The 22,293-nt window shown below is 51.6% G+C and overlaps 1 protein-coding gene across 1 annotated transcript in view; it reads right to left on the reverse strand.

Annotated features, from left to right (window-relative positions):
- Nucleotides 1-21,837, reverse strand: part of CASZ1 (castor zinc finger 1) — a 145,228-nt gene extending 123,391 nt beyond the window's left edge. Inside the window, exon 1 of the mRNA XM_012807353.1 lies at nt 21,725-21,837. The gene's annotated coding sequence lies outside the window, so the exon portion shown is untranslated. The remainder of the gene's footprint in view (nt 1-21,724) is intronic.
- Between the last annotated feature and the right edge of the window lie 456 nt (nt 21,838-22,293).

Raw genomic sequence — 22,293 nt, forward strand, 5'->3', positions numbered from 1 at the left:
GTGGGCAAAAGGCCTAGGTGTTCTGGCTTCTTTCTCTCAAGGTTAAAGGGGAAACTAGGGAAGCGCTACAGATCAGAAAAGAGGCTCCCCCAAACAAAACAGGACAAGGTAGCAGGTCTCCTGGTGTCCTTTTTGGTTATCCCGTCCCCAACTCACACACACATACCCCATGCCAAAAAGCAAGTCACATCACTCAAAATGGAACCTCCTTCTATTCCAGGCTGGAGCAGACACAGGCTAGAAGAGGCCGTGAGGGCGGGGAACAGCACGGGCACTGCTCAGAGAGACCTTGACTCTCCAGAGATGGGCTGGGCAAAGTTAAGCATAGACAAGGAGAAAATGGCTCCCCAGGGAACCTGGCTGTTCCTTGTGGTGTTCCAGGGAGACTCACCCTAGCTCTGACCTCAGCATAGAGGTCGAGCCTAAGAGAATTGGCAGATGCCTGCAAAGAGGCCCGGCACTCCTGGTGCCCCCTCCACCACCATGCCCACAAGGGGCACCCCACTAATCCTCCTTTCCCATTTCTGTCTGCTTGTTGATGTAATTACAGTTTTGGATTGAAATCCACCCAGAGTGTAACCCCCCTGCCTGATGCCGTCTCTAAATCCTTGAGTACACAGTGGGCATTTCCCCACTCTCAGAGAAGGAGAAACCATTTCAAAAGCTAAACAGGCCACTGACAAACATTCCCATCTCTGACTCCTATCAGCAACACTCTCAAACCTGTCCAGGCCATGGCTACCTCTGTCAGCTCAGGGCCACCCCCTCTACTCCTTAGCTACCAGCCCAGAGCCACCAGGGCCTCTTGGCCTGTTACGAGGCTCGGCTTCTAGAGTCTCTTACCTTCTTCACGTTCCCTAAGCCCCATGATTGTAAGAAATCCCATCCGCAGCCCCTTGATCTAAAAGGATCCCAAAGAGGCCCAGATGGAGAATCTTCCTGCTCCATCGACAGCCACAGAGCACTGGCCCTGCTCCCACCACCTGGGTCAATGCAGGTGCCCCTGTTCCAGGAGGAATCCTGTAAGCCTAGAGGATTCTTGATCAAGAGAGAAGGGGGCTCGGCACCGATGGCTCAAGCAGCTAAGGCGCCAGCCACATACACCTGAGCTGGCAGGTTCAAATCCAGCCTGGCCTGCCAAACAACAGTGACAGCTGCAACCAAAAAATAGCCAGGCGTTGTGGTGGGAGCCTGTAGTCCCAGCTACTTGGGAGGCAGAGGCAGAAGACTCGCTTGAGCCCAGGAGTTGGAGGTTGCTGTGAGCTGTGATGCCACGGCATTCTACCCAGGGTGACAGCTTCAGGTTCTGTCTCAAAAAAAAAAAAAGAGAGAGAGAGAGAAGGGGGATCTGTGCCCACCCTCTTCTCTCCCAGCACCAAGTTCCCTGCAACCCATGGGCAGAGAGTCCTAACACTCAGAGCTCATGTGATCTGCAGTCAAGAGGGTCTGCAAGTGCCCTGCAACCATCTCAGCTCCAGTTTCTCTCACAGATGCCTTCAGCGGCTCCACTCCGGCCTGGCCAGTATCAACAGTTTGAATCTTTGCATCAAACACACACACATGCACCACCAGAATAAGGGAGAACATGCTGAGAAAAAAACGCCACAAAACCTAGAGCTGGAGCTGGGAACCAGTGACACGGGCTCACCATTTCCCCACACCAGGCAGATGGCCAGAAAACCCTGGGCAATACATGCCGCAGACTCTGCCAGACGTCAGAACACTTGTTCAGCTCTCTACCCTTTGGAAGTGGGTCCCCCAATGCACTGCTTTGGGCCATTGCTGCAGATAATTTTTCAGAGATAAACAAACCGGTTTGGATAAAACAAGATCCAACCTGAATTCTTCACCCAAAATGCAAAATGAGACTCTCCTATTACCCCTTTCTCCACCTACCTATACCATCATCCAGTTCCCTAAAATTCAGATAACTTGGGTTCTGTTTTTTCCTTTTTTAATTGAGTCCCCTAGCTTTTTAATTCAAGGACACTACCACATCTGGGTCCATGTGGCCCCACTTGATGGGATGCTGACTTCTTGAGAAAAGTCCTCCTCCTGGTTTCTCAAGTACGCCTGGGTCGAAAGGAAGGATCGAGAAGGCAAATACGCCCGGGAACCTGTGTGGTGCTCCTTTCTGGCCTGGGTCTTTCCCCTAATTCCTTTTAGGCTCAGTGTTTCCTCGACGCTCCTGTTGCTTCCTCAATCTTCGGCACCTTTCAAAAGGCTAGCTCGGAACTGGATAACTGTTCTCCTCGCCCTTTCTGGAGAAAGAGGTTGCTTTGTCCCTCTATTTACCAGGTTAAGAGAGGCCCAAGGTCAGGACAGGTAGGAGGCCAAAGGGCCAAGAGGGAAGATGAAGCTCTGTGGTTGTGGCCTTGTGTGTCTCCCTGCCGGCTCAGTGTGTGACAAGCTCACCTACACCCAGTCATTCATGCCTGACATGCCCTCACCCACTGCCCTGTCCCACCCAATGGGCTCCCCCCTCCCCTGCCCTGGAGCCTCTGCCTTCTGCCCCCAGCTTGTCTGGAACCTCTGACAGGGTTTCTGCCGCCCAATCCCCTCTCAGTGGGGTCTGCTCAGTCCCTATAGCTAATTTACACCCGTCAGGGTTTAAAATAGCAGAGGCATAAATGAAAAGTCCAATTTCTTCAAATTTGCATTGTAAAACCATCCTTCAACTTCCTTGAAATAAATTTTACTATTTTATTAGTGCAAACAAAATGGTAATAAAACACTAATACAGCGTCTTGTATCCAGGGGAAGAGCTAAAATTAACATAGAGCGAGCAGTGTTTGCTATTACATTCAATTACCTTTTTACTTGAGATTTACATTCTCATCCCCTTAATCTCCATAGTAGTGGCTTCAAAATCATTCCTCCCATGCTCTGCCCTTCCGGAGCCCCCACAGCTGGAAGCCAGGCCTCCTGCCCAGATGGTGCTCACCCCGGGCATGGAGCCTGCCCCTTTCTCCACAGCTGCCTGTTGTCACAGGGTGCCACTTCTCTCCCCTGCTCGTAATTGTCTCACGTCTCAGCCTCTCAGTACTCGGCAAGTTCAAACCAAAGGGCTCCAACATGAGACACATCCAGACACGCAGTTATCAATAAGCAGGTGCACAGGGCACGGCTGGGGACACTGCCCACCGTGCCTGAAAGAGCTCTCCCTGGTACAAGACAGGGGCGGGTGTTCCTGGGAGCCCAGGGGAAACTGGCATCTCTGGTTTGACAGGTTGTGGGAGAGGGTTTGCTGCATGGCACAGCTGGGGACTCCGGATTGTGGCAGGAAGCTCCAGCTGTCCTGAGGTGGGAAAGGATGAAGGAATCACTGGGGCCAGTCCCCTTGCTCTGTCCAGATGGCAAAGCTGAGGTCTCGGGATGTGGTTGCTTGCTGGTGGCAGAAGTGAAGCTAGAACCCCCTCTCCTGTCTCTTCATCCAGTGTTCTGTCCTTGACAGAGACATCGGCCACAAAATCTGACCCTCTAGGAGGGTCCCTTTGTTTTCCTGAAGTGGAGGGAAGCCTGATGCCATGTCTGGAACTGGCCAGCCTTGCTGTGACCCACTGGGGTAGAAGACCAGGTTTCCAAGAGCCCCAAACACTTGGTCTCAGTTCCAAATCTGTCACTGACTAGCTGTGGGACCCTGGCTAAGCAACCACCACTCTCTAGGCCTTGGTTTCTTCATCTAGGACACAGGACCATCATCTGTGAGCTGCCTTCTTCACAGAAACAGTCACCACAATGACAGAAAGATAAAGAAGGTGCCTTCTGAGCCCACCTGAGCCTCAGAAGTTCATCCAGGAATCTGCTCCTGAGCACCAGAACGAGGCTGACAGGCCTGGGACCCCCATGAGGGCCACAGAGGTGGGTGTCTGGGCTCCAGGCCAGGCCAACTCAGACCTCTGTGACTTCGCCCTTCACCCACATGCTTCCGTTCTCTTACTGGTCAAACCACTGCCCAAGAAAAGACCTCTGCACTATTCCCACAAATCTGGATGGAAGAACTGCCAGTCAGTCCTGGCTCCAGGCCACTGCAAGGGTCCACTCGGACAGCAGATTTGGGGCAGGTGGGGCAAAGAGATAAGTGGAAAAAAAGTAGGTTAAGGGTCCCATCAATTTTACCCTTTCTGACAACCATATAACCGGGACAAAAGCAATTAAGACCAAAGGGACACACACACACAATCAAACACCGTCTCCTATGTCATCACCCGCGCACTCTCACACATAACCACTCAGTCACACGCAGTCATTCCCACAACTGCACACACTGCCACACACAATCACGATCTCATACCCAATCGCTCATATTCGCACACACAGTCATGCTCATTTACACAATCTCACACACAACCACACACTCTCATACCCAGTCACTCCCGTTCACACAGTTATACACAATCACACACGGTCTCACACACAATCATGTATATTCACACAATCATTTATGCAAAATGTCACACATACAACCCAATCTTACACACAACCACACACCTAACAACCATTTACACACAATCACACATAACAACACAGGATCACTCACAATGTCATTCATATCCAATTCTGACTCTTCTCTCCCAAGGTCATTCTGAGTCCAATTCTTTTTTTGACAGAGTGTTACTTTGTCACCCTGGGTAGAGTACCCTGGCATCATAACTCATGCAACCTCAAACTTTTGGGCTCAAGTGATTCTCTTGCCTCAGCCTCCCAAGTAGCTAGGACTATAGGTGCTTGCCATAATGCCTAGCTATTTTTCAGAGACAGGCTCTCAGTCTTGTTCGGTCTAGTCTTGAACTCCTGAGCTCAAGCAATCCACCTGTCTTGGCTTCCCAGAGTGAATCAGAATCTTAAAATGTCTCCCAAACAACACTAGGAGAAAAGTTCTGGTCCAAGCCAGTGCCAGACAAACCTGTCCTTGCCCCGATCCACACAGAATTCTGAGTCCCACTTAGCAGAGAGAGGCTTCTGGGACACTGGGAGGTAAGAATCTTCTTTAAACCCAATCAGAAACAAGGGTAGAGGCTGCTGGCAGTTGGGCACCATTGGCCTAAATGCCAGAGAGCAGCCTGTCCACCAGTCCACCCCAGCCACTGCCCCCAGCCCTTCCTTCCTGGGCCCCTCTCCGTCCCACCAATATCGAATTCTGGCCCAGAGGTGGGTCTCACGACACAGCTTTCATGTTCCGCTAATAAAAGGAAAAAACACTCGGCAAAAAGCCAAAGAATCAACCCCATACACAAAACGCCAGGGGTTTTACTCAGTTCAAACTAGTCCTCGACATTTTTTCCTCATTTTTTTCCTCCCCACTGGTGAAACAAAAGAAAGTTTGTTGTGGAGGTGCAAACGTTTCTTGGGCCTTGTCCGAGTTCTACCTTGTTTTTCTTTTCTTGTCTGTCTCTCCCCCCCGCCCCCACCCCGCCTTCCCTGCCTCCCCACCTTGAATAAATAAAGTGCCCGAAGCTGGCACCGGCTGGTAAGGAAAGTACAAACTATCTCATAATTTTATAATTTTTTTTTTTTTAGCACACTGGCCTAGGGTTTTGGGCAAAGGACAAAAGCTATTGTTGAACAGCACAACACGAAGGTCTGAGTCACCGATACGCCTCGGCTTCTCGAGATCTCATAGGTTTCTGCGGCTGGCAGAGCCGGTGAGCTCAGCACCCTGCGGGGGCCGTGGGTGCAGGCGCCCTCTCGCCTGGCGCTGCCCCGCCCCCTCCCCCTTGCCAGGGCTCCCTGCCGGGCCGACACATCAGCCTTGTTGGTTTTTAATCATAGGGGGAATTTAAATAAAATGTTGTTAAATAAAAAAACAAATCACCGTCGTCCCACCACCCTAACGCTGTAATTTTCATTTTGGAGGATTACCTTTCAAGCTTTGTCCATAAGCATTTGTATTTTTATATAGTTTCTTTCACGGCATTCACGACACTCGGCGTTTGGGGTTTTTTTTTTTTTCACTCATATAATAAACATTTTTCCATGTTTCGAAATCATCGTCAGGATGATTACTTGTATAGGTGACACAGTTATTTATTCCGCCGTGTTATTCTTGGGCTGACGCTATGCAGTGAGCCGGGGAGACCTCTCCTTGTATGGAACCATTTATCCAGGAGATTCAAACCAAGGTGGGGGCTTTCAGTGATCCTGATCACCTTGGTTGTGGGGACCTGGGCTTGGAGCACATACCTGGTAGATGGGCAGGGGCTCCACGCAAACCCTCCTCACTCTGAGCTGGGCCCCAAATGCCCCTGGCTCTGGTGTTCAGAGAGATGTGAGTGGCCAGCAATGGCCTTCATCCTCAGGATGACCTTCGCTCCCCCCCAAGCTGCCCTTCCTCTTTATAAAGCGCCCTGGCAGCAAAAGACCCATGACAACACTCTGCTCTCCAGTTTTATATCTGAATATCTCAAAGCACTTAGCAAAGACTTTCATTTTCTCATTACCCCAAGGAGAGGAGGTCATTCGGGAAAATGGTACAAATATTCCCATTTATCAAAAGCAAGAAGGAAGTGAGTTAAAAGGAAAATTCTACCACTTAACTGAGCCGAACCAACTCGGGAGAGAACACAGGGGTCTCCAATGCCTCTCCATTTACCCAGTTTGCCTTCTCCAACACAACATCAGGAACCCCAGTACCAAAAAGCTGGCTCGGAGCCAACACCAGGATTCTATTTTGCTGAGAATCAATCACTTTCCAGTAGCCGCAGCTTGGGAGACCCTACTTCATCTGGGGCTTCAACCCAAACTGTATTCTCTTATGATTATAATTATGTAAAATACATATGCTATAAATAGTATACACAGCCACCAAAGGAAAAAACACTAGAAGGAAACACACTAAATACTACATAAGATTTCCACGACGGTTAAGTAAGGGGTGAATTTTTTCCCTTTTAACTATTTTCAAAAACTGTTTAAACTGTGATTCCATTTTTCTGTGCATGGGGAGCAGCTTGCATTTCGGAGTCAAATCAACCTCCGCTGAAACACAAGCTCTCCTTGCATGAGGTGGGTGAACACAGGCAAGTTACGGAACCTCTCGGAGCCTTATTTGCAGCTGGGTACAATGGGAATTGAGCTACTACCTGCCTTGAGTCCTTCATTCCCACAAAACGTCACAGCATCTGACATACAATCAGTGCTCGGTAAACGTCTGATTCCTTTCTCTTATAGTAACACGGAAATGTAAAATCAACTCAGCTCACGTGTTGCCCCTCAGGGACAAAAGCAAGACCCTTCACCTGCACCCTCTCTGACTGCCTCCATGTCCTACACCTGTCTGGCTTTCCCCCGGCCCCAGCAAGCCTCCAGCACACAGACCGCAGGATGCGGGCCCCTGATCCCCTGAGACTCACCTGGAGGGTGAGGAGGGGGCTCTGGGATGAAAGAACAAGCCCCTTCTCTGACCTCTCCACTAGATCAGGCCCAGGCCCACCCCTCCAGGCAGCAGGCAACCTCGTGCAACAACCAGGAGGACACACAGGGCGATTCCTGGGTTTGTGCCTTCTTGGCAGCTGCCCTCCAGGAACAGGTGCCAGGCTGCAGAGGCCACCTGCTCCTGGGGGAGGGCAAGGGCCACAGTCTCATCTGTGAGGAGAGGCCAAAGAGAAGCAAGATGGCGGCCTGAGGCTGAGAGTTGGCCCCTCCCTGGGCCAGGCGCCTGGGTGTCCAAGAGCCCAGCCCTGGGCATTGCAAGCCTTTCCCCAGCTCCCTCCAGGGCACTGTACTGGGTGGACGTTGCCTTGCTGGTTTGGCAAGTGTGCTTCAAAAGACGTTTGGTGGCCACAGCTTCTGGGCTGGGGCTACAAACCAGCCTCGGGGGTCCTAGAGTCCAAACACAGGGACAGGCCTGAGCCCTCTGCCTTCATGGTGACAAATGGGCAAGACAGAGCAGAAACAGTAATAGTAGCAACAATAGCTACCCTCTGTTACCACGTGCCAGGCTTTGTGCCAAGAGCACTCCCAGCATTATTTCATTTACTCCTCACAGCAGCCCCATGCCACAGGCACTATTATTAATCCTCTTATACAAATGAGGAAACTGAGGCTCAGAAGAGCTGGCAATGCATCCAAAGTCCCAGTCCTAATAAATAAGGAAGTAGGGATTTGAACCCATGTACCTAACCACTCTTCTCCCAGTGTAGCTGCTAAACCGAGCAGACTCCACCAGTCTTTTCCAGACAGGGATACAGGAGGGGCACCCCCAACCACTGGGGGGCACCTACACCCTCACGGAGGAGGCCGTGATTCTGTCCAAGCTAGTCCTTCTCTAGGCCTCTTGTCCTCCCAGGAATACGAAAGATGCTACACCTCCAGTGACAGAGGGTGGCTGGGCTAGAGAGATGCTATCTCACAAACAAGAGGGACATCTGTAGGGCGGCAATATTTCCCTCCCTGGAGGTCTTTCCTGGGAGTGTTTAAGGGGGGAGGTCTAGGGACATGGAACCCTTGTTAGGGGTCCCCGTACAAGTAAATACATGTTGACTGATTTACTGGTGTGGACACAGTGCAAAGGAGAATTATGGGGGGTAGGTCCATCGGCACCCATGAAACCTCAAAACCACAAGTCTTCCTTGCAATGCGGGGATAATGCCAAATCTAAATGGTGTGCCCTTTCTTCTACAACTAAAATAGGTTTCTCCTAGGAGGCTGGATGTGGGGAGGGCACCACACAAGGTATCTACAGCATGGGCCACCAGTTCCCCAGCTGCCAGGGCAGAGGGCCTGGGACTCAGCAGCAGGTCCCAGGAACGCTGGTAGAGCCCAGCAGGGTGGGGGCCGGGTAGGTCACCCGGGACAGACAGTCTCCAATCGTGCTGAGCACAGCACATGGCTTCATTCAGGAACCTAGAGTAAAGTGTACAGCTGGGTCTAGAGTTGATTCAGCCCTTAACTCATTCGGGGATCGGGGCTCGCTGGCGGCTCAGAGCCACCAAGGCGGCAAGGGGAGGGGGGTGGCCACCTGGGGAAGTGGGGGTGGTGAAGCCACAGGGAAAGTGGGGGGCAGGCTGGAGCAAATAATGTTGATACAAAAAGAAATCACAATTCTTTTCAAAATCCCTCTAAAAACCAAACAAGCATTGGGAGTTTGGGGAGGGATGAGAGTGTGTGTGTGTGTGTGTGTGTGTGTGTGTGTTAGGTGGTGGAGCTTGTTTTCTACCCACTGCCAAATTCTCATTTACTGTCAGCTCCAATCCATTCGGAACTCACTGACTCAATTGCCTTTTCACGGGGAAAGGAGCCTGCACAATGCCGGGGACTTTTCAGCCCCACATTAGCACACAGAGCACTGGGCAATGTCCGGGAATAAACACACACATCCCTCCCAGAGGCCACTGGCCCCACCCCCACCCCCAAAACACCCAGCCAGCCCTGCTGAGCCACATCTGCTCACCTCTATTTTAAAAGTATGGGTTATTTTTTTTTTAATGGCTTGGCCAGCACAAGAGAGAGAGAGAAAGAGTGTGTGCGTGTGTGTGTGTGTGCGCGCGCACGCACGTGGGCACACTTATAATATGCGTTGGGAGGGACGGGGCTCTAATCATAAGTAGAAGGGCATGTAAGAGTTCATTCCAGGGCAGTTCCAAGCCTTCCTTTTGCTCAAAGGAAATAGGAATGGAAAGAAGAAATCAAAGAAGAAATCCAAACTGGGTTCCCAGAAGAAAGGATTTGGGGGAGGTTCATTTAAACTAATTCTGGAAAGGGTTAATTACAGATAAATCAGCATTTGGTGGGGAAGCGTCCCTAAGAACTAAGCAGTCACAAAAGCTCTTCAATAATCATTATGAAAACAATATCAACAATTATAATAATTATAATAATAGCAGTCCCCATTTTTCGAGTGCTCACACTGTGCCCTTACCCTACAAAGTGCTGACTGCATCCCCTTGGTTAATGATCACAAGAACCCAACGAGGCAGGCATTGTGTACTGTCAGTCTGATTCCACAGGATCAGCGTTGAGACCCTTGCCCAAGGTCACAAAGATCATAAGTGCGAGAAGGGTTTAAACCCAGTTCTGCCATTTCACCCTGCCCTTGGAGGAAGGAAAGTCGTGGCAGAGAGGGAAGAGAAGACGCCCAGCCCCATGGAGGCCTTGGCTTCAGGTAGGGAGTGCCCAGGGACTTCTGGGGGCACCCCTGCTGCCCAGCCCCTCACTGTGTCTCCATCGCGGTCCTCTAGGGGCTCATCTGCTCAACCCAAGCTCTGAGAGAAGCACCCCTCTGAGCAAAGCTTCCAACAGAACTTCCTGCAAAGACGGAAATGTTCTATCTATGCCGGGCTCACACGTGTGGCTCTGGAGTCCTTATAGGTCCAATAGTCCAATGAACTATGGCTAGTTCACTGCAGAACTGAATCTTTAATTTAAGCCGCCACATGGGCTATCGGCTATTGTATTAGATGGTACAGATGCCAAAACCCTCTAGCTACTCCTTATCCTCCTAGCCCAAGAGCTATTCTGGAAATAGACTAAAATTGCCAGAAGACAGGAGCGAGGACCAGCAGGAAGGTCCCCACCTCAGCCACCAAGCCGCTCCTCCACTCAGTGATGGCCTTTCAAAAATGACCAGTCTCCAGCTTCTCTGCCTGCCTGCCTTCCTCCCCGTCTTTCTTTTCTATCTTCCCTTTCCACTTCCCTCCCAAGCCTGCCTTCTTTCTTTCCCTCTCTGTTCCTCACTCGTCCGTTCCTTTCTACCGCTCTCCTTGCTTCCTCCCTTTCCTTTCCTTTCTCCCTCTTGCCCTCCATCTCTCTCTTCCTTTCTTTCTTAGAAAAAAGCATCAGTTTAATTAGATAAATCCACCGAGCACGTGGCCTGGAGTTCGTCATGGAAATTAACCTGCTCCCAGATCTCAGATAGTGAAACAAGAACCGAGGTGTTTCGGCATAGCACAGTGAAATGGGAGAGGCCGATGGGGTTTCATACACCTTATCTTCCATAAGCGCCCCTTGCCCCTCCAGTGCCCCCCACCCCACAGCCCTGTGCCCTTGCCTCCTTAGGTCACTGCTTCCACACGCCTCTGCCTCTTCTCCTGGCCCCACTCTGCCCTCACCCCAGACCTGGGGAAACCTCAGAGTCAGTGGCTAAAAGGACACTGGTCATCATCCTTGGCCCTCAAGCTAAGCATCAAGCCTGAAGGTTAGTCTAGGTCAGGACCCAACCAAGGTTTAGCCCCGCCAGCCCATTAACCATCTTATCCTCATGCTGCAGCCCCTACTGTGTGCCAACCACTGGGCTAAGCGCATGCTCTCAAGTAACACTCACGGTGGAACCTCTGCAACTGTCAGCTATGATTACTATCTTCACATCTAATCCTCAGGCCACAAGGTAGGAACTCCAACTCCCATTTTACAGAGGTGGAAACAAAGGATCAGAGGAATTAGTTTGCCCAAGTGGGAGAAACACAGTTCTCATGTGGCTCAGCCTGTCTCCAAATCCCACATTCTTCTCCCTCTCCCAGCCACATAGCCTTCATCCATCATAAGGGAGCCCTTTCAGGCAGGGCTGACCCGTCCAGCTCCCAGAATCAGGCTCACATACCCAGAGCCCAGCAGCACCAACGGCCAGTTCCCTGGGTCTGCCCCTGCCCCACTCCATTCCTGGTCTCCCATCCCAAACAGCTCCCTGGATTAACCTCCTCACCTCCCACTGAGTCCAATCTGACCAATCAATGGCCCCTTTCTCCCTTTGGGACTGACTCCACCTGTTGGCACAGTCTTCCTCCTTGTCCCCTCCAGACCCATCACCAAAAATACCAAGAGGACACCAGGCAGCCCAGAGAGATGAGGATGAAACAGTAAATGCTGAATTTCTAACCAACACCACATTGCCCCACATCTGATGGGGGTCTCAGCCCCCAGACATAGGAAGAGTGAGCTCCCCCCTTTCCCCTATCCCTAGTAACCAGCAGGTGCTTCCAGGTCCACCCCTACATGGACCTATAACATACACCAATACCAGGGTTATTCTAAATATTTCGCACATCTTTGTTCAGCTGATCCTCACATCAACCCCACAACATGGCCACTATCATTCCCATTTTGCAGATGAGAAAAATCAAGGCATAGACTATTTAAGTAACTGATGCAAGCTCCTCACACAACTTTGATCCCCTGCTAACTGGCTTCGGAACACCTAATTTACAATACATACAGCTCCTCAACGACCCTGCGGGCTCCAGAGGCACAAAACAGTTAAGCGTACCCCACATCCTGAATAGGATCTCCCATTCTGCCTGAAAAGCAATCCCCTCCGACTCAGCTCCAAGCTCCCAATGATAAGATAGCCAACCCCCACCGTGACACAGAAATGCAACCCCAGCACCACATGCTGCATCCAGGCCCAGGGCTTCCAGGAATAGAATTCACAGGGGTCCTCTTTGAGACTGATACCATATCATATAAAACCAGCTCATGTGACATTGGGGACACCCTGCACTTGACAACGCAACCATGATAAATTCTTCATTACATTTAATTACTTTCAAAGCTATAAGCCTGGCCAATTGTCAGGACAACCTGATGAGGGTCAGAGGCTATTAGACAAGAGAGGAAACTGAGGCCCAGAAAAGTAAAATGACTCGCCCAAAGCCACATATACAGTGACTTACTGCAGAGACAGACTGGAATGCAGTGTCCTAATGCCTAGCCTATCAGGCCATGTCTCCCAAGACTCCAAGTATGGAACTTGGGAAGATAGGAAATGGACCAGCAGACCTCAGGGGAGCTCTGGACCACCTACGTCTCACTCTGCCCGAGATGCTGGGGCTTGATCCATGGTCTCCCCAAGGATCAGATTTCCCTGAAATTCCCAAAGGAGCTGCTAGGATGAGTGGGCCCGGAAATGGCCCTCACACAGCAAGCTGCACAGCTGAGCTCTCCAGGGGCGAGGGGGGCGGGTGGAGCTGAGACGCTGGCACAGCCCCCGTGGGTACTTTGCCAGCAATTAGTGCTGGGGAAGGGTGCCAGCCTGGCAGAGCTCATTCCCCTACCCCTCCTTCTCATTTACACACACACACACACACACACACGCGCGCGCGCGCGCACACACGCACACACACACACGCTCACCCACCCAGAGACCAGTAGCAGAGGCAGTGAGTTTTCCTTCCGGTAAATCTTGTCAGCAAGGGATGCTTGGGGCATGAGATTTGGCCGTGATCGCCCTTAACCATTCACCATGAATCCATCCTGCTCTCCCTCCAGGCTTCCCACCAGCTTGGACATCAGCCTTCACCTCTAAATCCCACATATTCCCTCTGCAAGCTCTCCCAAAGTTGCTTTCTGAAAGAAACACAGTTAAAAATCATTGTTTTTAACTGAATGCAGTAAGTCAAATCTTAATTGTGCCCTTCTCCAAGCTGACCTCAGTCCCTGGAGAAAACTAACCAAGGTTCAAACATGACCTGGTCTGAGACCCTTCCTCAAACATCCCACGAATCCCACAGAATGTCAGCTGGATGAGCGGAGACTGCCTTTGGCCAGGGCTGGGGTATCTACCTAAGTAGGTGCGGTTCTTCAGACAGCAATCTGAGTGCTGGCCTCAATCCCTCTATGGGGTCCCCCAGGTGCCAGTGAGACGGCACTCTCTTCCTCTAGTGTGGAGGGAGGCAGGTGGGAACAGAAGACCAGGAGGGGTGAGGACCAATTTGGTCTCCTCCCTCCCACCCCATCCCAGAGAACTGGCAAGAAGCCCACAACAGCAAGGGACCCTAGGGAGTCCTCAGGCTGGGTTTACAAAATCTGTGCAACCCCTCAAACTATAAGCAATACTTATGCTTTTTAAGATTTTTTTTTATTAAGAAGATGCTCAAAGGGGGCACATGAATTCAAAAAAGAAGGGGGAAAGCATAGCCCAGAGACCCCATGGGCTCAGCAGTGCCTCACACTCACTCGGATGGCCCAGGATAGAGCGGGCAGAGAACACAGGCTCAACTCCCGTCACCCCTGCTGCAAATGTCCCTGACTGGCTGCCTCCCTGCTCAGGAACTGCCTCCAGCCTCATGCCCACTTTGCCTGGAAGCTGGTCACTGGGAGGGCTTGGCTCCTGAGCTAGTGCCCTCCTGCCTGTCCACGCCAGGGCTGTCAGCCGAGCCGGCAGAGGAAACACACAGCGGAGCCCACCAGCAGCGAGGAAGAGAGGGGAAGCCAGCAGCCACTCGCCCGCTGCCTTGGAGAACCTCGCAGATCCTCTAAGCCACCTAGTGTCCAGAGCTGAGCTCTGGCCGCAGCTCTGTCCTTGCAGTTTCCCTGAGCGGCCACTTTGGGGGAGCCCAGGGGGACACCAAGGGGAAGCCTGGACTAAGCCAAGCCCCCTGCCCCCCACCTGGCCTTCTGCAGAAACCTGAAGCCAGGGGCAGGGGCTGGGTTGGCTGGGGACAGGGTGCCCAGCAGAAGGCAAAGGACCCATGGCCTCTGCCCACACCCCTCACCCTAGGCAGGGCTGTTCCCATCACTCTTGTTCCTTGCCACTAGCAAGTCATCCTATCTTAGAGATCCCCTATCTCAATTCAGACAACCCGCCCTGCTTGGGATATCTTGGGGGTCCCCCCACCCAGCCTCTAGGCCTCCTGCTGAACCTCCCAAGCCCTGGGCCTGCAACTCCCCCGGCCTGTGGGTCCTCCACCTTCCACCCCCTCCTCTGCTCTTTCTTTTCTCTGTGTCCTCAAGACTCCTCTCACCTTGAGAAGTGTTAGGATTACCCAGCATTTACACTCAATGCTCTTCTTTATTCCTTAAGACTTATTAAGAATGATAATGAGTTCCGAAGCGTCCCTGTCTCTCTCTCTCTTCTCTATCCTTCCCTCTCTCTCTCTTCTCTCCCCGCCCCTTCCCTTGCTCTCTTTCTCTATAAGTCTTTTCTACCAAAGACACACAGGACAAATCCAGACCAAAAGGGAAAAAAAAAACCCAACAATATGGAACAAGGGTACTTGAGGATTTATATTCAATAAATCCATCTGTCTTCTTCCCTATCTGTAGTTGTCTTCGATTATTCCGATTTACAAAAAAAAACTCCCCCTTCCTTTCTCAGAGTCCAGGTCACCCCTCACTCTGCTGGACTTTGAACAGGGGGAACAGGAGAAGGGCCCAGCTTGCCTGCAAAACCTTGTTAACGTGCAGCTCTTAAACGGTTGATTAATTTTTGCAGAATTTATGACAGGCTCTCGCTTTTTCCCCCTAAGCTATGGCCTGAGAACCATAGCACCTTAACTTGGTGAACTTGAGGCAGACAGACATGGGGTGCTCCCCTCCCCCAGGGGTCTCCTGCCCCTGAGACAGACAGAGAGAAGGCACAGATGCCACCGCCCAAGCAGAAGACAGACCCACTCGCGGAACGGCATAGCACCCAGAGGAGAGATCACCAGGCAGCCAGAAACACCGCTGACTTTTGCCTCTCTGGGACTTTTTAATTTCAAAATAAGGAAGCCAGCAGAAAGTAGGCAAGAAGAAAACATACCCCGGGAGCTGGCAAAGATGCTCCACCTTGCACCCACCAAACCATACCACGCATCCCTGACAGAGGGATCGGCCTTATCGGTCTGCCGGGCTGCCCTTCAGAGAAAGGGAAGAACAGATCCTAATGAAATTATGGTTTTTAAAATGTCTATAAATTAAATCTCTCTCTCTCTCTCCGAATCTCCCCCTGAGCTGCCTCTTCTCCTCTACAAGGCTTGTTTGCCTCTCTTTGGTTCCCTCTGCTCATGTCTGTTTTTCAGATATAGACATCAAGAGGTTACGGGCTCAATTACAACTCCGCTGGAGTCTCAGCATCAGACTAGCTCGGCCTTCTCTTCTCCTCTTCAGAAACCAGATACCAAATAAATCTCTCTTCTTTATATTTTTATTTTCAATGCCAAAAGCCTAAAGACTCATTCTGTTGACTCATAGCCTTTCTGAACTTAGTTCAGATGAGGGAAAATATTCTTTTGAATTGTGAAGGAAACAACGTAAATGCTTTTCTCTTTATCTTGTTCCCCTTTTTTTAAGGACACACACAAAACCTTGGCTATACGTGTAATTTTAAAAAGGGGTGGGCAGACAGTATAAATAAGCTCAATACGTGTCTATTGGGGGGCCAGGAGAGCTGTCAGAGAATATTAGTAGGACATCTAGCACATTTCTAAAGTTAAGAGGTGACATCATACGGCTTCTTATTAGCAAAGGTCCACTCAGAAAGGGTAGATCATAAAAGGTGATTTAAAAAAAAAGAAAGAAAAAATTGCTTTTACCGTCCCAATACTGTCATGAGATAAGGAGATATGCCGCCGATACAATTTTGTATGCTAACAGGCCCCCGTCTTATATAAAAAAAAAGTTTAAAAATCCAGGTCATAGTCAATCATCAGAGTTGTTGATTCCTGAGAAGCAGATGCCAACTTCAAGCTGTAGGGCTAAGGGGAAAAACAAAACAGAAGCAAAAACCCCACTATCATTCTGGAAATATTAACCAGAGGGGATTCCAAAAGTTACTTTTCCTGGAAAAAGCACTTAAGACAAAGGCCAGAGAAAGCAGAAGCTGAAGGTGAATCAAAAAGAAAAACTTTGTCTTTCCAATTAACTGGACTTGGAAAATGAAGAAAGGTGGGGGAACGTGTTACTACCAACTCATTAATTCTTTCCTGTAAACAATTTAATTAAATTCTGCTAAATGCAGGAGAAATACTCATTTTGGAGAGCTTTCCCCAACCTCAAAAGCAAATTCCTTCAGGTTCCTCCCCCCCATACAAACACCTCCCTTCAGCCCATGCTGCACAACCTTGCAATGGATTTCCCACCCAGGCGTGGAGTGCACTGCTCAGGGCTGGGAGAATGACAGCCTCATATGTCTGAAAGCTGACACTTCAGCTTTGAAAAGAAATGGGGGAAAATAAGCTGTTGACTTCTTGGTTAAAGTATTTTCTTGTTCTACTCATGTTCTTATGTCACTGGGCTAAAAAAAGAGAGAGAAAGAGAGAGAGAGGGAGGGAGGGAGAGAGAAGAGAGAGAGAGAAGAGAAGAGAGAGATATGACTTTCCTTGAATGATCTGTTTAACCTAAGCCAGAGGAAAAAAAAGAAAGTCATTAATTACTTATGTGAGCTATTGCTTCAGAAAGACAATAAACCTGCCCGGTCGCCATGGATATGACATATTTGCTCTGAAAACAACACAATAATTAGCAAAGGGGAAAGATACAAGGAGAATATGCAAACTCCTGAGTTTAAAGCCACAGTGCTCTTTTCTACTTGTAAGCCTCTGTTCTGTTTGCAATCCAAATCAAACAAATTTTTAAAATACAGCAAAGAGGGAGATAATAGGAATGGTTCCTTTCTCTTCTGGGCTGAGAAGCAACAACCAGTCTACCTACCCCCTCTCCAGTATAAAATAATATAAAAGAGAGCCAGGATGGCAGAAGAGGAAAAAAAGTCAAGTATTGCTTCTGTTTTATTTCCTAGAGCAGGGGTGGAGTCTGGGTTTTTTAAAAGTGTGCTCTTATTCAGCATTGGACCTTCTGGCCAGATATAAATTTATTTATGAAAGCCAAATGCCCTGCGTATGGCTCAACCCTCCCCAAAGTAAATGGAAATTTAAAGGGTGGAGTTGGGGAGGGGGGCATCTAGTAGAAAAAGCAAAGCAGTATACTCAGAAAGCATCATCTCTGTGCAGGGACATCCACTCCCCCTACCTCCAAGAAAATGGAACCCCTACCTTACTTTAATATTAAAAATGCATTAAATGGTTTTACCTACAACTTAGTCCCGAAGGATCATTAGGAAATGCAATTGCTTTATATCATATCTGTCAGCGTGATAAATATCTGAGTCAGAGTAGGTTCACAATTTTTCAGTGTCACAAAACAAGATAATTTTTTTCTGCCTTACTTTCTTAATTCCCTGCATACCCCCTTGCCGTCACAAGTCTACAGAAAAATGCCTGAGCAGAGAAGAAGAGGGGAAAAGGAAGAAAAGTTCACGTTCATATACTCTCGCACACCAGAGGTTGCTGATATTCTCCAAAAAAGCAGGGAAAATAAGACTTTAAAATATTTGGGTGACAATTCTCCCAAAAAAAAAAAAAAATTTAAAGCACTCCATTAAGTTTGAGCAAAAACTCCTTTTCCCCTCTTCCCAGAGGCTAATTTTCCAAAAACAGATGGTCAGGATCTAAAAGAGAAGCAAATATACCTCAACCCCCACAGGCAGAAAAATCTAACTTTGAACTTCTTTTTAAATTAAAAATGGGGAGGGGGTAAGATAAACTATTAATAAGTATGAAAAATTAGCTAAGCTACAAGTTTTGTTTCTCTTATTCAAAAAAAATTCTTTAAATACAAGGGGAGTAGATATAGAGGGGAGTTTCATATTTAACTGACTTTCCTATTTTTTAAAACAATAGATTTTTTTTTTTTTTAGACTGGACTCTTTGATCTTGAAAGAATTTTGCTCTTATATGATTGGGGGGAAGGGGTGGTGGTGAAATGATCTGTTTTAAATGATGATGCAACTTAGGGATCAAAGCCTTCGCTTTCTTCTAGCCATAATAAGCTGTACTTGACACAAAGCGTGAGACTCCCGGGCTTCTCGCCTTCGTAAGAAGGAAATAAAATTCGCGGAGACTCAGAGCAAGACACGAAGTCTCCACAAGGTGCAAAGTCTAAAAAACAAACAAAAATAGGCAAGGGGGGAAAGGAGGGAGGCACTGCCCCTTTAAACGTTTTAGTGCATATGGAGTTTGATTTCTGAAAGAGATCAGTTTAACATCTCCATAGAAACCAGCAACAGATTATCATCAACAGAATAAATAACTAGTCTAATAAATTAAACAGGAGGCATAAGATCGCTGGAAACCTGATTACTGAAGTTCTACAATATTCCCCATAAACTCTCCTTAACCGCCGCTAAGGTGGCTAACAAGATTGGGAAGGGCGGGGGAACAATCTCTCCAATTCGCCAGATTCCGAGGACAGAGACCTCGGCCACTGCCGGAAAAGGAGAAGTTCCCCGCCTTGCCCTGGAAAGGGTCTGGGAGCTTCAGGGAAGGGCACACTATAAAAGCCAAAGTTTGGGAAGTGGGAAAGCAGCTGGAGTTCGGGCGAGGTGGCCCGAGTGGCCTGAGATGGCGCAGATCGCGACGCCCGCCCGGGACGCACAGCCTGGCCGCCACTAGGACGCAAACCTGGCGCTTTGCGCTTGGGCGCTGAACAGCCCAGCGCCCCCTCCGGGCACGTGGAGCGCAGCCCGGGCGCAGCCCCCGGGGACCAACAACCCCCCTCCCCACGCCCGGCGCAGCTGCTCCTGCTCAGCCGGGACAGCTCCCTTTAGGACGGCGACGTGTGTGTGTGTGTGTGTGTGTGTGTGTGTGTGTATGTCTGTGTGTGTGTACGCGCGCGCGCCGTGGGGTGGGCGGGGGGGGCACCGATATTACCCAGCGATCTGTTTTCGAGTCTCCTCGCGCGCTCTTTCTGCGCGCCTGTACCACCTTAGAGACGTCCTAAATTTACCAACTTTACCCAGAGACCTCCCTGTCCCTTTCCCTTTGCTGCCCCCTATTCTGGTGAGGGTACCGGGTGTTGGTGGAACAGCCACACACACTGAAGGTCGTGCCCCCAGACTCCATTTGGGCAGCCCCTCCTCGTGGCCCAGTGGTCCAGCTGAGTACTTAGAGGAGGGGTGTTACTGCTGCTTGCAGGTGGGCACGCACTCGCACCCATACCCTCCCCAGCGTGATTGGAAGGCAAAACTCGTCGCACTCAGGGCCGGCTTCCTATACTGAGACTGGGTCTCGAGGAACTTGTGTGGAAGAAGAAGTGGCCCCCTGCCTCCCTTAGCGCTTCAGTACTCCCCCAACTCCGGACCGGGCCAAGGATGACTTGGAAGAAGTTGCGCCCACCCCCTAGAGAAAAATCTATTATTATTATCTTAATCTACGCCCCCAAAATGTCCCTCCCGCCGTGATTGACGGCGCATACACCTGTTCCCCTTGCGGAGGAGCTTCCAACGCTGGGGACAGACATTCGCCCAAACGCTCCGCAGCGGCCCAGCAACCACCCGCCCGCCCGCGCCCGGCCAACCCCCGCCCGCGGCCCCAGCGCGCCCCTGCCCGCACCTCACCATCCCAGCGGCCGCCCCCTCCCTTCCCAGGCCCGGCTCCCCTGCCCGCCCGCTCCCGGTCGCGCTGGCTTCGGAAAGAGAGAGAAAGAACAGAAAGCAAAACTTCCTGGCGGCCGACGGCCATCAGCTGCACATTCTGCAAATGCCACCGAGTAAAAATAAACCGGCCGCCGCTCCGCCCGGCCGGCTCGCTCCGGGCGCACGACTCGGCCCCTGCCCCGGGAGCTGACGTTTGTCCGGCCCGACCCCCTATTCCCGCGCGCCCCCTGGAGCCCCGCTCCCCGACACTCCTCCGCCAGCCACCACGCGCTCTTTTGCCCAGGAGCCCGACCCCAAGTGACTGAGTGGCCCGGCTGAGATCTCCTCTTTGGTGTTCCCGTGCCCCCACAAGCTACTTTTCACTCTTGTCTTCCATCAGGTGCCTATTTCAGCCCAGCGCCCTTGACTTCAGGGCTTCTCCTCCCCAATTGTTGAGTCCAGAGGTCACCCTCATCCCACCCTGTGGGAAGGTACTCCTCCAGGCCCACTCCCATGCTGAGAGCCCCCAGGGAGCGCACCGCTCCACCAGCCCGCCGGGCTGCCGGGCCGCCAGCCCACCAGCCCAGCGTCCCACATCCCCGGGCGCAACTTCTCTCCCAGCGCACACAAAAGCGGCAGTAACTCCCCGGAACTTTTCCCCAGACCCAGACAGCCTCTGGCCGACAGCAGAGCGGCTCTGAGCCGGTGGCCCGGCTCTCTATGCCCAATGTTGCCAGCCTTGCCAGCCCTTCGCCGGGGGAGGCTGGGGGTGGGGTGGGGAAGGGAGTGAGGAGCGCCACTTGCCGCGCCTGGAGCAGCGCACTTGAGATAAACTTCCCAGGCACAGATGGAAAGGGGGGCGCCGCTCCCCCACCCAAGAAATCTCTTGCCTTCATTTTCCCACCTGGGGGCACCCCTTGGCACCCCGCGCCTATGCGAAGACTGCCTACCTCTGCCGGCAGCATCTACACCCCATTATCGGGGCACAGGAGCCGGATGGAAGGGTTCCCCACCCACCCTTTCCCTCGGGCAAAGTCTTGCAAAGTCACCCCTGGCGCCCCTCACCCTTGCCTCCTCTGCCCCGGACAGCGCACGACTCCCCTGTCGCGGGGGGTGGGGGGTGGTGCTGGGGGGAGTGTTGGGGAAAGGAGTGATTACCCGGTATTGGCGAGCACCTGCCCCCCCTGGGAGCCCACAGCGCGGGGGGCGCCCCCACCCTATTTGTGAAGTCCTGCATTAGCGCCTGGCACCTCCCCCTCTTCTCCCCTACCCCGCCGCCCCCTCAGTTGGAGTAAGTGACCCCCAGGAGTAGCAGCCCTCCCCTCCCCCGGAGCCGCGCGCCGGGCATTCCCTTGGCCACAGCGGGCAACGCGCCGCCCCGCGCCCGGGTGCCAGCCCTTCGTGCCCCCTGCCTCCCGCACGGCCGGAGTTGGGTGGCAGCCGCGGCTCGCAGGCTGGCTGGCTCTCTCGCTCGCTTGCTCGCCCGCTGCCTGCTGCAAGCGGCAGCCCCGGGGGTGGGGGGCTGCACCGGGACAGGCGGCGAGCGGGGAGGCGCCCCGCAAGGCCGGCGGAGCTGGGGAGTGGGGGGGGCCGCGGCGGAGGGAGCGCGGAGTCTCTTACCTGCACTTGGGGCGGCTTTGGGTGACTTTCCAAGTCCGGGGGAAAAATGTGTGTGTGTTTGGGATGGAGCGCTGCGGACGCGCATGCGCTGCCCAAAGTTGCCGGATCCCGGATTTTTCGCTCCCAGTCTCCGCTCTCGCCCGCTGTGATTATGGAATTCTCCGCGGCCGAGCGGGCGAGTGGGTGGTATGCAAAACCCGGGCCGGATCGCGGGGCCGGGCTCCGCTCCACCCTCACACCCCCAGACCTTCCCCTCCCGGTTTCTTCCCACCCACCGCCCCCGCTGAGCTCGGTGTGCGCGCGCGGCTAGACGCGGCCTGTGGAGGAGCATCTGAGCGCTTGGCTCCCTTTGACGGTTCCAAAAGGTTTCTACATCCCCTGAGTTGAGTTGAGGCTGGGGGAGAAGAGAAAATCTGTTGGGGTGGGTTACTTTTCACCTGTTCTGAGCTCCCCCGGACCCAAGTTTGGCTTCCACTTTTCACTGAAGAACTGGCTCTTTTTTGCAAGTTAGAATGTTAAAATTGTGGAACCCAAAGGAACGTAATGTTCTCAGCGTTTGATATCTGCTT

This window comes from Otolemur garnettii, unplaced genomic scaffold (genome assembly GCF_000181295.1).
Source record: "Otolemur garnettii isolate 467f Iridium unplaced genomic scaffold, OtoGar3 scaffold00067, whole genome shotgun sequence".
NCBI lineage: Eukaryota > Metazoa > Chordata > Mammalia > Primates > Galagidae > Otolemur > Otolemur garnettii.